This window comes from Maylandia zebra, linkage group LG7 (assembly GCF_041146795.1).
Source record: "Maylandia zebra isolate NMK-2024a linkage group LG7, Mzebra_GT3a, whole genome shotgun sequence".
Taxonomy (NCBI): Eukaryota; Metazoa; Chordata; class Actinopteri; order Cichliformes; family Cichlidae; genus Maylandia; species Maylandia zebra.
The window spans coordinates 48,939,450-48,955,319 of record NC_135173.1 but is presented as its reverse complement, the minus strand read 5'-3'; positions in this window follow the sequence as shown (position 1 = coordinate 48,955,319).

The following is a 15,870-nucleotide window of genomic DNA, read 5'->3' as shown; positions in this document are numbered from 1 at the left end:
AATAGACCGGCACTGCATTAGGTAGATGGAATGAAGATGCCATTATGTAAGCTTATTAAAGTAAACTCACTTTAAAAAAAATAATGCTTGAATTAAACACATTTTTCCTTCTGGGACTAGTTTACTGAAATAAACATCAATCGCCTAAAAACAGAAAACAATACATAAAATAATTCAACATGTTTTAATAAGCTGTTTTTCTCCTCCAGTGTAAAGTGGTAAAAAGGGGCATCGCTAAAATGAATTTTTTTGGCTGGTCTCGTGACTGTGAACTGGTCCCATTAGCACCATATGAGACATAACTACACTGAGCAATTTCCTACAGCTTTGATTCAATTTTCCTCGCCCAGCACCCCAGCCCCATGAGTGGTGTAAGCCAATTAGATTCACTACGCTGTTCATTAGTCCACTTGAGGCAATTAGTCCACACATCAAAACATCCAAAGAAATCAACAAGTTCCCCCCCACCCCCACCCCTCTCACATTCATCATAACTGAGCATCGCCACATCTCCTCTATAACCTCCTATAAACACTCACATTTATTATTGCATGACATTAAGCTCAAAACATGCCTGCTGGATGCTTGTTTTCATGGGTGACTTTTTGTTGTTTTGTGGGCAGTAATCTCTGGTCAACAAGGCTGCACGGATCCCTGTACAGATTAAGGGAGAACTGTAAATCTGGAAGGAGCTGAACGCAGTAACTAGGCTCCTAAAGCCAGTGCAGCATCAAAGGAGCTTAAACCAGAAGCACAACAACAGGGCTGCTTTCCTTTTGCTCTCATCAGCTGTCTTCTCTGATTGTGTTCTGCATTATAAAATTATGTAATTACATATTTATCACATAGGATATAAAACAGATCTGGGTTAGGAACAATTAATAATTGATTAATATCCCTATTAATTCTACAATTCTATTATTTCCGTATACTATAAGTGCACAAATTCTCTATTTTTGGAGGAATGTGAAGCATACACTCATGAGCGATTAGAAATCCATATCTAAATTTGTGTCACTACAGCTTTTTCCATGGGCACTTTCTTTTCTCTGCCAGTCTTTTTGTGTTATTCTATCCTCAGCTCCCTCACACGAGTATTATGATGATTATCCAAAAGATGCCGAGGCTCTTTTCCCTGTTTGTTTGGCTGCTGTGAAACCTCAAGTGTCATCACAGAAAATTGGTAAAGTGTAATACACCTGGGTCCTACTTAAGAAAGCAGCTGCAATCAGCTCCTAATGATTCCATATAAGACTCTGCCTTTTACACCTATGAGAACTTTATTTTTTTATTTTTTTATCATCTCACAAGTGCCACACAAATGAGGGCTACTTCAAAGCACACACAGGGTGCTTCACATGAAACCTCTGTTGTCCTTCAAGTGGAGGCACTTTTCTGAACAAGCGAGTGTTTTGGTGAAGGACACAAATTTATACTCAGATCTGTTAGGTTTCAAACGTAATAGAAAATCAACTTCACTTATACTTGAATTCTTTTCTCTAAAATGATTCCAGTTGGAGTGGTGGAAAACCCACCTCGCTCCTCCACTATCTATCTATCTATCTATCTATCTATCTATCTATCTATCTATCTATCTATCTATCTATCTATCTATCTATCTATCTATCTATCTATCTATCTATCTATCTATCTATCTATCTATCTATCTATCTATCTATCTATCTATCTATCTATCTATCTATCTATCTATCTATCTATCTATCTATCTATCTATCAGAGCTTGTTTCCCTGAATAAGGATGATAATAATAATAATAATGATACTACTACTACTAATAATAAAAAGAAGACACAGAGTTGAAGAGCTGACACTTTAGATGCGAACTAATCATAAACATGAAGATTCTGCTGTATGTTGTATCACATTATCACCAAGTCACAACATATTTATATGCATCAGTTTGTGCTGTTTTAAACTTAATGTAATTTGTACTAAGCCCTTAATGGATATAGAAGGGAAAAAGTGCACTTTCTGATATAAAACTAGACTATTTTGATTAATTTGTGATCATGGATGTCGAGTAAGTTTAGCATCTACAGAAAGACAGCTGTAAAAGAGAGCTCCAGGGGAACTAGGAATCCTTTACCTCTTACTTACTTCTGAATTAGACAGAAGCATCACTGAATTTGTAAATTTTGCTTGTCCTACTAGTACTGCTATTACTACTCAACTACTCAAAAAATAGAAAATGGAATTTTAATTTTAATCAAACTATGTATATGATTTTAGTATGCTGTAAAGTTAAACAGAGATCAAGCCTGTTTGTTACATGGAGTAAATTTTGTTGCATCTCTTTCTTTTGTTTTGCTGTGTATAATATTTTATCACAGTAACAAACATTTATTGCATCATTTCTTGGCAGGGTCTCAGGGAAGAGTCTACCAAAGACAGAGAGAATATGCTGGCCCTCCTCACTGGAGTGGTGACACTGCTGCATCTCCAGAAATGAAGAAAGGATGAACCACATTTATTACAGTTTTTCTCGATTGGCTTGGCTCATTTCTTGAAACTGAGATGACATTCTCAAAACCATAAGGTCATTTGGCCAAACAGTCTTACAGTTCTGCCCAACATTATAGCTCACTAGCAAAATCAAATATCTTTCCCCAAACTCTTCGTCCATGCTTCAAAAGCAGATTCCTTTTCCATATAAAAGGCCAGTACAGTCAAAATAGCACAGATCCTTCTCAAGTGCCTTGGCACATGTGCATTCATTTAGTGCTTTTGTCAAAATAACCTGGATGGTTTAGCACAACACCATGGATCCCCTGCAAAAGCTCATATCTCTCCCAAAAGAGTTTATCCATGTGTCAAAACTAAATATCCTTCCCATATAAATAGTCAATGCCCCCAAAATGCATTATACCTTTGGCATTGTTTAAGCACTGCAAGTCAAAATGCTTAGACGTTATGTCACTGAGGCACAGGTCCAGCAACAGAATACCACTATGAATAAAACTAAAAGATTTTACAGTAAAATCAGCCTCCAATAAACCACTCATACTCAAGGAAACTGTCAACATTGTCATTCGTACAAAGAAATGTTAACATTAGAGAACATACTGTGAAAAGAAAACATATACAGGATTCTGTAAATGTGAACAGTTATAAACACAAACAAAAAACAAAAAAAAACACAAATAATTACAGTACTCTAGGCCTACACACACACCAACACTGAATAGTTCAATAGCATAGTTCTGTACCTGTTTTCCCTGCGAAAGGTTTGGATGATGGAGGAGACTGTGGACCGAGGCACATTAGGCTGCACTCGGCGACCTGCCTCTGCCATTGTGAGGCGATGGTTTATAACGTGGTCAATAAGGGTGGCCCGGATTTCATCTGGGACATCACGGTGCCTCCATGCTCCTCAGCCTCTTCCCCCTATTCCTCCACGCATTCTCACTCCTCCTCTTCCTCTTCTTCTTCCTCCTCTTCCTCGAGCAGGAAGTTGCTGTTGTACTTGGCGAGGTGCTTCCATGTTCACACTGCAAATGAAACTGGCCCCAGGCCAAGCTCTGTCTATATACTTTTGGCAGCAGTCATAATCATAGACAACACCTGTCAGGTATCTAAAAAACCTGCTTGATTGGTCATCTGAGATGTGGGAAACTGCTCCTTCGTTAGTTCTAATTTCACCTGATTGATTGTCAAGTACTGTCATAACTTTATCAAATGTTCCAAGATATTCTTTCATGGTATTATATCTTTGACTAATTTTGACAGTTGAACAGACAATTGTGCATATGATGACTTACACAATGAAACCATGCTGATATGTTTTGGAGTGAGTAACCATTTCACTGAAAAATCAACAAATCAGTTTAGATCGCCAAGATCTATTTATTTGGAAAATGTGCTAAATGTGGGCTCATTGTGCTAACTGTAGCTACTTGTACATAATCATTTGAAAAGAAGCACAGAGTCACCTGAGACATGTACTAAAGCATTTGCAATTTGATAAAACCAATGAAAAATGACATTCTGTTGTGAACAATTGCAAGGTGGTTTGGAGATTTGTCCATGTTATTTTGAGAATGTCATCTCAGTTTCAAGAAATGAGCCAAACCAATCGAGAAAAACTGTAACAGGAACATCAACTGGAGAAGAAGTACGAAGAAAAGGGGGGGGATAAACACTAGGAATAAATGTGTGAAGATCTCCAGCAAAAAAATAAAACTGTCTATGTAAGCAGGAGGAGAAGAAACTGTAGGAGCAACTAAACACAGAGCTGCGGTTTGGGGAAGGCCTCGAAGGGGACTGGTGGTTGGTCCCGGGCCTGGTAAATCACCATGTACTAAATAGAAGTGAAGAAGTGAAAGAACTGAAAAGGGCTCGGAGGGTGGGGCACGGTGTATCTATGGTTATATGCATCAAATAGATATGGATGAATTAAAGGCAATGTTAGGAGAATTCATTCAAGTTCATCAAGTAACAAAAAAACTCCTGTTTGTAGTTTTGTTTTAGGTTTTCTCTTTAAATAATGTTTTAAAATCAAATCAATTCACAGACTTACAGCAGTATTTTTCACTTCTTTCCCTTCCTCACTCTGAAGTCACATTACATTCATTCAGCCAACTTGTGTGCTCCAGGCTGTAGAAGTGCATCTTCGGTTCAGCCGGTAGTATTTGAAACCCATCTTGGAAGAACCCTGTCTAGTAGCTTTTCTGTAAAAGACAGAAAACAAAAGAAACATGGATGACTATTTAATTGAGCATGAAAGTGAGAAGGCAGTCAAAAAGCAAAGATGAACATAATCAGGGACATGTGGAACTGATGCATAATGGGTTGTTGTGACTAAAATTTGCACTTTCCGTGGATTTCGGTGATTGCTAAAGCTTCCAGTATGTTTACATGCACAAGCAAACAAACAAACAGTAACAAAGACCACATTCACAGAGCAGAGTTGATTACATTTCAGCCAATAAACGTAGTTGTAAACTTCACTTAGCAGAATTCTTCCCTCGGTCATTTATAACGCCAGTAAGATTTGAAGTTAACAATCCTTAAACGATATCACAGAAATGCCTTTTTATAGTGATAGAAACAAGCTGTCAAATATTTTCCATATATTTGTAACAATAAAATTCTGAGTAGTTTTCAACACCACGAAAATTGATAAAGTCCTTATTCTAACTTAAAAAAATAGAGGTACAAAGAACTTAATATTTTAAAAATAAGTCTCTTTAGTCTTCCACCATATGCTGACAAAAGGCTTTTAAGGATTTCTCTGATATTTTTTGAAACTTTTGAGTTTAAAGAGGATCCAAAATATTCTCAGATGCCCTTATTGCAGCACACAATGCTTCTATGATCCTTTATTCAATTTTACATCTTTGCATACATCCAGAAACGTTACTCTGTTTTCCTTCCTTGTGTCTATTTGTATAACTACTTATGCACAGCTGAGTTGGGGGGCTGAGTGTTGCTGCAGGGGGTCCGTGTGCACCAATGCCACCCCTCTGACACCAGTCTGCCATTGTGCTCCTGTCATGATCGATCATGTCCTCCAAAGACTGGCCTTGTCCTGGAGGGAGGAGACCAATCACACGCCTCATTACCCAGGCTTGGTTACTCCTATGCGAAGTAGTCCCAAGACACCCCAGCCTGTTGCTGTCTGGAAAGAAGTAGGAAGAGTCCAAATGTGTGTGAGGGGTATAGAAAAAGAGAGAGAAAGATAAAAGATTAGCAGGATGATGTCAGGGAAGGCAGCAGAATCAAACCGGAAATTGAAAAGTAAGCCTTTACAGCGAATAACCCAAAAAGTTTCCGATTGACTGAGTAGACCCTAAGAGCATCTAAACATACTGAAAATAATAATTTAGTTAAAGTTACACTTTCTGTGCCCTCTGAGCAACCATCCTCTATTTTTCAACCACAGCCAGGAACTCTCATTGTTTTGAAATGGCTCCATCTGGCAAGGTTTCACTGACCAGGCGAGCTGAGGGTCGTTCCCCTAGCAGCTGGCTAAACTGCCCAACCGCTTTTCTGCTCAGCCCGGCGACTAACCGACACTCTCTGGTGGCTTTGCTGCTCAAACATACACAAACACGCACACACACAATGCTGCACAAGGCTAACTGTCCACTGGCCTGCCAGTCTTGAGGTCAGCTGGCTTGAGTTGAGTTTGGGGGGGTGTATGCTTGAAGGGTGGTGTGGGGCAAGATGGGTGACACCATTTAGCCCTTTGTTATATGCCAAAGAGAAGGAGTGTTACATGTGTACTGCAAAGAATGGGGGAAAAAATGACAAGTGCTTTAAAGCTCTATGTTTTGATTGATTGTGATCATTCATTTATATGGTTAACTCAACAGCTGGCCCTTAAGAACTGAATGCAGGTTTCATTATTTGTGTGTGAGGGTCTATGCTGCGCTAAAAAGCCTGCCAGTGCCGCCAATCAACCCCTTTGAATATTGATATGCTAATGACGAACAACACAGGGAACAATGCTTGAATGCTACCACTGGAAAGCGGTACAATGGCACTCCAGTCAGGCTCTGACACTTTTACCACCCAACATGTGTCCCTAGTTTCATGCTCAGACAATAAAGGCCAACAACTGTCTGTCCATTTATACAGGGGATTCTGTTACTCAGTGCGGATGCACTGTCTGGGGGTCCTGACTGGTTACATTGTGTTTTAGCTGTCTTTGTCCAAGATGGGAAACATAAGCATTGTAGAGCAATGATAAGCCACCCCAGAGGCAGACATAATGCCTACGAAGTCAGAGGTCAAACCTTTCAAGCAGAGCCGAAGCTTGACCTTGCGGGTCATTCCAGATGTTGACCTGCCTCAGGGATCTATCTGGTTTGTAGGTGGCATTTTTTGAGAGGAAATCAGAAGTTTTAAAGAGCTTACCAGTTATCTAAGCTTTAAAAGGGCAGGTTATGCCCATCTAATCAGGTTTGTTAGCCCAGATGGGAGATCCAAACTATGCATATTGATATGTTTTGATCAAAAGAAGCATCCTTGCTGCCAAGCATACCATCTATAATCCAAGGGTCCTGTTGGTAGATTCTTCTTTTTTTCTATCAGAACATCAAATATATCATGTGTGTGATGTATGTGTGACTGAGATTTGGTATTTTGTGCAGGGACAAAAGAAGCTGAGGATGGAACCAGCTGATACAACACCTGAACCACATCCTTATAAACGTGAATAGAGTACCACTTATTAAATCTCCTCACTCTATCACTGTCTTATCCTTTTATATTGCAATAACTAGATGGAAAGTAGAGAGTGAAACAGTGATTAGTGGCTATACGAGGCAACAGCGACCTTGGATGATGCTCGTAATCACTCTACTGCAAAACGAATGTATTTATTATTAGTAGTTTATTTGCTGATTAATTATACTCCATTTCAGAGCATACCAGACAGCCATCCTGCCATTAGTATTGCATGGGTCAGCCATTTTAAAGCTAGCATTTATCATTATGTCTCTGCACTATTAGTTGCTATTATTACTGAGCTTGTAGGGACACACGTAAATGAGTAAATGAGAACCAATTAAACGAACTGTTCAAATGACACATGATTTGCCACTCTTTCCTCAACCACTGCTTGTGTGTTTCTTCATATGACAGAGGATTTGAAACTGAATTCAGAGTTGCCTCTGACTAACAAACTAATGGTTAAAGATGGATGTTTGTATACCTCTTGTGAGTGGAGGACATAATGTGTTTTTCTTTTTTTGTCTTTCTTTTCCACTGAAGGGAGGGGGTGGGGTAGGTGCTTGTGGTCTAAACATTACGGATAAGGGCCCCGGCACACGCCTGCATGATGTTCGGTAATCCTACAGTCTCAGACTCATGACCCACTTTCTTGGAGAAACATGATGGAGCAGCAGCCTCCTCTTACCCATGAGGAGCCTCCAGACGCGGGGTGGAGGGGTGGAACAATCCCCCCTACTCTGTCAAGACAAAGGAAAAGGCAGACTCCTGTAAAGTCTCCCAAAAGCCAAATAAGAGGTTCAGGAACACTAATACCCAAACCTGATGCTCTTATTAGTTCAATCTGATGAATAATTCAGAGGATGTGCCACTTTGTTTCCAGTCCGGAAAAATAAAGGAAAAAAAAATCTGTTAGTTGAGGACTTTATATATTTTTAGGTGGTTCTGCTGATACGCTTAAGATTCTTTGTGAATATCATGTTTTTTCAGGAAACCTTTGTAAAAATGTGCATTTATGCAGACGATGTTCTATTTTACTGGAAGATTTAAAATTTAAGTCGGTCAGTGGACCAAAGTGGCAAATACAGCCGCTGAGTGATCTTGGCCTTCATGTCAGATGGTTCTTCTTGAGAAGATTCTTAATACTTCATGCTGATCTGCCAATTCAATGTAGTTCTTTTGTTAACTACATCAGGAAATGGGAAGACTTTAAAGCAAGGATCTCAGCCATTTCCTAATTAAACTACTGAATTAAGCAGAGATCATCCACCGATACAAAGGAAATGAAATGAAAAGAACAGCTTCTCCACTATTATGTCTCATACCTTGGAAACATGCTGACCGACATCATGGCACGCGCTGAAGGCAAATAGGTCAACAAATGCTGCATTATGCATTAGATCATATCACCACCATACTTCTTATTCTTTTTATTAACCATCACCACCCGCCCCTGCTCTTGCTTTTTTGTTGCTGAAAACACACAGCTCTTACTTCTCTCTTTATCTTAATCCCTGGCAGACTTTAAGTGTCTGGCATCGAGGCAAAATCCCAAACTGCAGAGGAGCGTGTTTGGAGACCTAATCCCCTTACCCATAGACTCGAGTTGCCCTCAATTCACCTCTCCCAAAGTAGGCCAAGAACAAGGAGCCACAACAGAGAGGCAAGCGGCTTCACGAGGCTCAGTATTATCACGCGTCCCGACAGACAGGCATGAATGACACATACGTTGGCACATGCACACAGACGGATACATGGACTGATGGTGTATAAGCTGGTATACAGTACTATATAGACACATATGTGACAAGCTGACACACAGACACACCCAGATGCTAACCTGAATCATTAGACTTCTTCGACTTCTTTTATGTTCTTCAACAGTCAGATTTCAGTGTTTCAATCATCCAAATTGAATCATCTCCATATTCTGTTTCAGCTGATTAGATGATGACTTTCTGTGTACAGCTTACTGGGTCTTATTCTTAGCAGAACAGGAGGGGCTCAGTATTAACTGTTTACACAAATCAATAGTGTTCCAGATCATATCCTGCATGCAAGCGACGCTGTCCACATAGACAGTAGGTGTAAATACTGACATGTCTGCCTTGGACAATTATTCTTTGTTATTCAGGTTATTATTGACTTAAACATATGCATAGAGGTCAATACAATACCTCAAAGTCCCCTAAAAAAGTAGATTTGTGACATCTGTAAAAAGTCAATGGTGCAAGACCTCAATACTTGAAATGTGCAATTCACTTGTATTTTTATTTTTATTCCTATTTATTCTATTTATCCCCTTCGTATATTTTATTTATATCTGTCTCTGTATTTATATAAGTGTGTGTGTGTGTGTGTGTGTGTGTGTGTGTGTGTGTGTGTGTGTGTGTGTGTGTGTGTGTGTGTATATATATATAACATTCTGTAATTGTAACTTCTGTCGGTGCTGTGCTTTTTGGAAACCGAATTTCCCAGAGGAACCCACCTGAGGGATTAATAAAGTTCTATCTTATCTTTTTTTTTTTTTTTCAAAACTTGTATATGTGGCTTTTTGCTATTTTATTCCACTTGTGGCCAATGACACTGGGATTTGCAAATTTAAATATGATTTAAGTGATGGCAATAAAATAAACATTTAATGTTCTGTGAAATATGCACTTCTTTGTTCATGTAAATCAAATATATGGCAAATGCATGGAAGCTAATCATTTAGCTGTCACTATCCTCAAGCTGCATGCCAGTAAACAAATGTGATTCCTTTTTATTAGGCACAGGAAACCTGGAAGAACACCGATGGAGACTTATGCACAAAAGCGTGATTATTGTTTTAACATATCATGACTACAGTTTAATGTGGTTTGCAGTTTCTACCATAATAACTGAGTAAACTCAGACCTGAGAGGAATGAACAACGCTGCCACCCCTTGGCTCTTTGGAGTAAATTTACTCAGATGTGTTCGAAATCTAAGCAGTGGTATTGGCCGTGTGTGCATGCCTTATACCAGTTGACCACATGCTGCAACTTCAAATAAAGCAAATGAGTAAATATCAAACTATGTAAATAACAGTTGCCACCCTTCATGCATACATTATCTATAAACGGTATTGTCAAGATACAGTTGATGATTTCATGATTTTACAGAAATCACGTATGAAATAGAGAGGCTTATCGGTGTATTCTTCAATATCAGGTTCGGTGGAGACTAAAGAATTGTCTTGGTGTTCAAAGAGGTTTAAGAATGGAGCTAAGAGACAAGACGAGCTTGATTTTGAGTATTATTTAAAGGCTTATCCATCACTTTTCCCATTTCTTACATCCTTCCCCCCTCCTTTACTTCATCTTCTTTAAGTTCCCAGGCTGATTTCAAGAGATTATGTCAGATTTTCACATTATGTAAATTGTTTTATCCTTCTCATTTATCCTTCCTCACACAGTTTTATTAAAATAATGCTTTATCACTAGAACCAAACTTGGTAGAAAATAGGCAATTTACTGTAATGTACTAAGCGAATGTGTTGTGTTTGGGCAAGACACTAACTCCAAGTTGCACCTGCATTGGATGGCACTGAAAATTCGCCCACTTTTCTTTCCATCATGGTAGCTGAGATAGCTCACAGAAATGCAGACAGCCTAGAATAAGTATCTGTATTAGTGAATATGAACAGAAGCTCCTTCTTGGTGGCAGCATTTTTTGCCCCTTGAAGGGAGGGATTATGTAATCATTTCTGTTTGTTTGTTTGTCTGTCTGTCTGTTTGTTAGCAGTTTAGCATCCACAGTTGTGAAGATATTATTTTCAAATTTTGTGTGATGGTAGATGCCAATAACAGCTGTTAATTTCAGTGAAAATTGAGTCAAGGTCAAGGTTACACTAAATGTTTTTAAAAAACCCTCAATTATGGACAGTCTTAAAACCTCACAACTATTTAGTATGCCTTGCGGGACACGAGTACCTAGGTTGGCTAAGCATTTGACCTTGACAATCATTGTTAGCACCCAAGATCAAAGGTGACCTTGAACAAAATTTCAAGAAACCATATTGAGTAATGTATCATATGAAAGGGTACAGAGAGAGCTGGATATCACAGTTTTTATTTATTTTCGATATGACACCCTACACGGCACAAAATCACACACTGCATGAATATATCTTCCAATCTCACATTTTTACATCTTGTTCTTTCTTGTTTATCCAGAGCCCTACCACTGTGAGCAATGGCATGCTCCCTGCATATTCCTGTGACAGCACTGCTCCTATGTCTGGACCACTAGCATGTGTACCTATAGCGACTTGTATCTAGCATTTGTACCTGTTAGAGGGTGATATTAAACTAAACTTAGAATGTCCAAAGGTGTCCATCTAGACCACTTACTTTTCTCCTTTAATTGATGGACGGATGAAAAAAGCTTGTCACAATGGCTATCCCAACAAAGGTACCTCATTCTGGATCTTTGGCACTGCCATGAAGTGACTCAAAGGATGAACCAATGCTGTGTCTACACATAAAATACAGCAAACTAATTTTAAATTGTATCTTTACATAAAAAACATGTCATTTGTTGCCATTTCTTCAGTTGAATCTAAATGTAAAAGATGACATAGTGTGACAGGCATGAAATAGCATTTTTGCACAAACAAGGCCATTCCCAAAGAGCTATTAGTGGAAAACTTGGCATTTCTCTGTATCGTGTGCAGTGTGTTCTTAAAAATGAACACGCACATGACAAAAGATAACAAGGAAGAAGTAGCAGACCTAAAAAAATATCTATAGCTGAGCTGAAAATATGAAAGCGGTATCTGAAAATCATGCCCCTAAAGAAAAAGGAAAACATCCAGCAAAAATCAGGTGATTCATCTACTGTTCCCTGGAGCCTCATCAGGAATGGTCTCAGTGAAAAGATGGCTGTCAAGAAGCCATTCTTAAGCAGGGAAAACAGGGAGGAAAGGTTGAGGTGTGCCCAAATTACACAACATCTGGACTAATAGCAGGTCCAATACTGTGTAAATTTTGGTTTGGTTTGGTTATTTGGTTCAAATAGTCATCGATATGCATGAAGGTCAGGAGAGAGATACAACAGTGAGAGTCTACAGTCATCTGCAAAACACAGTAGAGTTCAGGATCTTGTTAAAATTGACAGAATTATGAACACAGAACACATGTAGCATCAGATTTTGATCCACCAGGCAATATCATCTGCAAATCATGTGACTGGTAACGACTTCATGTCCTTTTGGTACAGATTCACAATCTGATCCTACAACAATGGAAAATGAGCAGGACAGAGATAACCTAATATGTACAGGCATACGGTTTGGTTTGTTATTTGTTTGGCTGCCTTACTAAAGAGAAACAAATTTAAGTTGCTCCCTTTAAATCTAAAAATCAGCTTACCTCAATCTCATTGTGATTCTGTTGCTCCTTTTTGTCTGTAATGAGCTATTGCATGGGTGGCCCATGGATGAGATCCAACTGAGGATTAAAGCAAAAACACACCAAAAATGTAAAACAAGTGAGAACAGAAGAAAACATGTTTTTTGAGTGGTGAGAAAATGGAAATTAAAATAGCTTCCATGGGGAGCTTATTATTATCTGAACAGTCAAATGGCAATTCATTAAAATAAGTGGTTCCCACCGCCATAATATCAAACACAAACAAATAAAGCACACTCTGAAGATTAGTGGCTTTTCCTTTGTTCCCCAGAATCATTTTATCGCTCTTAGTTTGGCAAAGCAGAAATTTAGAATAACAAAATCTTTTGATCTAAAACTGAGATGACACTGGGCAAAATGTGTGAATTTATTCATAGAAAGTCATAATATTAATTGCATGATGACACCGCATCACCATATGATCGCAAAAAAAGTATTAAAACAATTTTCATCAAACGAGTAAAATGAAATAAGACAGAAATAATCAAATAGCAGATTAATCATTTAAAACAATATAATATACTTTATATAAAAAATGTAGGATTTGTCAGTGTATTCTTTTTTTTTTTTTTACACTTGCTTTATAGATTCAACAAAAAATCTGTAATCTCTGATGATTGAAATTATTTAAGATATCTGACATCTTAACATTTATTCTGGTGGTCAGAAATGCTTTTCTTTTCATGATGGATGAAGAGGACTGGATGTGCACAGATGTCTACACTCTGTATGCTGCTGTTATTTTCACATAGAGTTTCTAAATCTTCCTATAATTGTAATATTCCTCTTGGTGTATTAATATAATAGAAGATCTTTGAGGGGTGCACACCAACCAAATAACAGCACTGTAAACATCACAGCACAACAGCTGTAGGGCTGTGTTCAAAAGGAAATGAAAGAAAATCCCTCGATAAGACAGCTAAGTGAATAATATGATATTATCTTGCATAGCTTGTATATTACAAAGCAAATTGTTTACACACGCAGACTTAATCACATACAAAATTAGTTTAATATTGGAAAAAAAAAAAAAACCCACATCACAGACTGACTACTGAATATCCGTCTGTGTTATTGTGCCAGCAGTATATTTATTATATAGAGTAACTGTCTAACTATGCTGAAATATCTTCAGCCATGTTAAAGATCACTGTTTTTTGTTGTTGTTTAATTGCATGCATTCTTGGTTTTCCTTGGGATATAAATCCAGCTTTATTCCTGCTTGTCTTTCACCAGTACAATGCTGCCCTCCTATGGTAAGGTTTAGTTTTTTTTTTGCAGGGATCTTTGTATATTTGATACGAATCAAATTTATAACAAAAGCTTGCAGTGTTGAGGGATTTGCTTTTAAAATTCAAAATACATTAGACAAGACTAAACTAATATTTTACTGTTCTAAGCTGCTTAACAGAACACCTTATGCAACACCAGTGTACAAGTGTGTTATTAGCACTTGGAAGATTGGCATGAAAACCATACGGCTCTTACCTACACGGTCACATATAAAAAGAGAAAAACAATCATATTTTATATCTGTGACATTGACAGCAAAGTAATTTAACAGATGTATGTACGCTGCTATTGTTAGTTCCCATCAAGCACAGAAAAACAACCTCCTGGTCTTCTGCACGAGTATTGTGTGGATCAGTTTAATTTAATCTAATACTTCTTATTTCCTGTAAAAAATGACTCCCCCCCCCCATATTCAGAACACATATTTTGTGGAACATGAGGGTATTTGCAGAATTAGCAGGTATTCTTTGCGTTGTTTTCATTATTCTGTGTTTTCTGAAAAAAAGGGCATCATACCAGCAATACATTTAATGGTTTCCTCAGTCATATTTAGTGATACAGATGAAGGAGAACCAAATACATCCAGCCATCCATCCACTCTTCCACCCACTTTCTTATCCTGGTATCAGTAGGGTGCAGAGATGAACTTGCTGGCCATTGTCCTCAGGTTTCCCAAGATGCTCTAAGTCTCCTGCTCCACTTTTCACTCAGTCATGAACAACACTCCAAATTACTGAAAACCCTCCATGTGATGTGGCATAACATAATGTGGGCACTCCACCCTTTTCAGGCTAAAATCTATGGATTCAGATATAGAGGAACTAATTCTCATCCCATTTGCTTTTATTTTTACTGCAAGGATCACAGGGTGGGCTGTAGATCATGGCTTGTGGATCCCCACAGGATAAAAAAAAATCACTGGAAATGGACACCCTCTGGCCCTTTGTTACACATAAATTGTGTTGTGCTCATAAAAGTTGTGGTAGTGTCCACATGAAACAAGTCTGACTTGTGGAACAATCCTTGAACGGGTAAAGATCCTCCTAGTTGAAACCTCCTGGCTTTAATGATATTTTTAACTGAAAATCAACTGTTATAAACAAGTGCAACACACCACTACATTCCTGCTTAAAAAAATCTCGAAAGTATAGTTGGTGACAGAAAAACAACAGTGTGTCAAAATTTTACTTACAGTTTGGAGCACTTTTCACAACCATTGCCATTGGTGATTTTCTTCAAATTGCTGGGATACCTAGCTGTTCCAGGGTTATACTACCACCAATTCAACTGACTGTGACACTGCATCAGTCCATTATCTGGGATTAAATTGTCTTGACTTGCTGTGTACAAGGTAACCAATGAGATGTTTGGATCTGTTAATGAGATGCAGTGACAGTTAAAATATTTCATGATGCGCTGCAGCACAGGAACCATGAAATCAAATAGTAAAAATAATCAAAATGGTTTTTAAATGAAATTAATTTATACTTTAATAAGTAAATGGTACGTGTACCTATTTAATTACGTATTTTGTAAATTATTAATTATTTATTTCCTACTGTAATTAAATGAGGACACATGCTAGTTTTATTTATGACACATTGGCACTTTTGGCGTTCAATAAGTTTGTTAGGCGACTCCTGCCTTTCTCACTGCAAAGACTGATTTAAAGCAAAGAGCAACACAAACATTGTGAGCCGGCTGACACTGCCCCCTGCTGACAGTACACATTTAAAACACGTAGACGCAGATCTGCAAATCTCTGGGAGACATTAGGACACGCCCATATTTACGCGTCATCCCCAAGACACCGCTTGACCGCGATGAACTGTGCATGCATGCCTGCTTTCAGGGTACTTGGAAAAAAGTATGGCTGTATAACAGGGATGACTACTCATCCGTGGTGGGCATATGTGTCTGCGAACTTGAGAGTGTGCGGCTTATTTTTG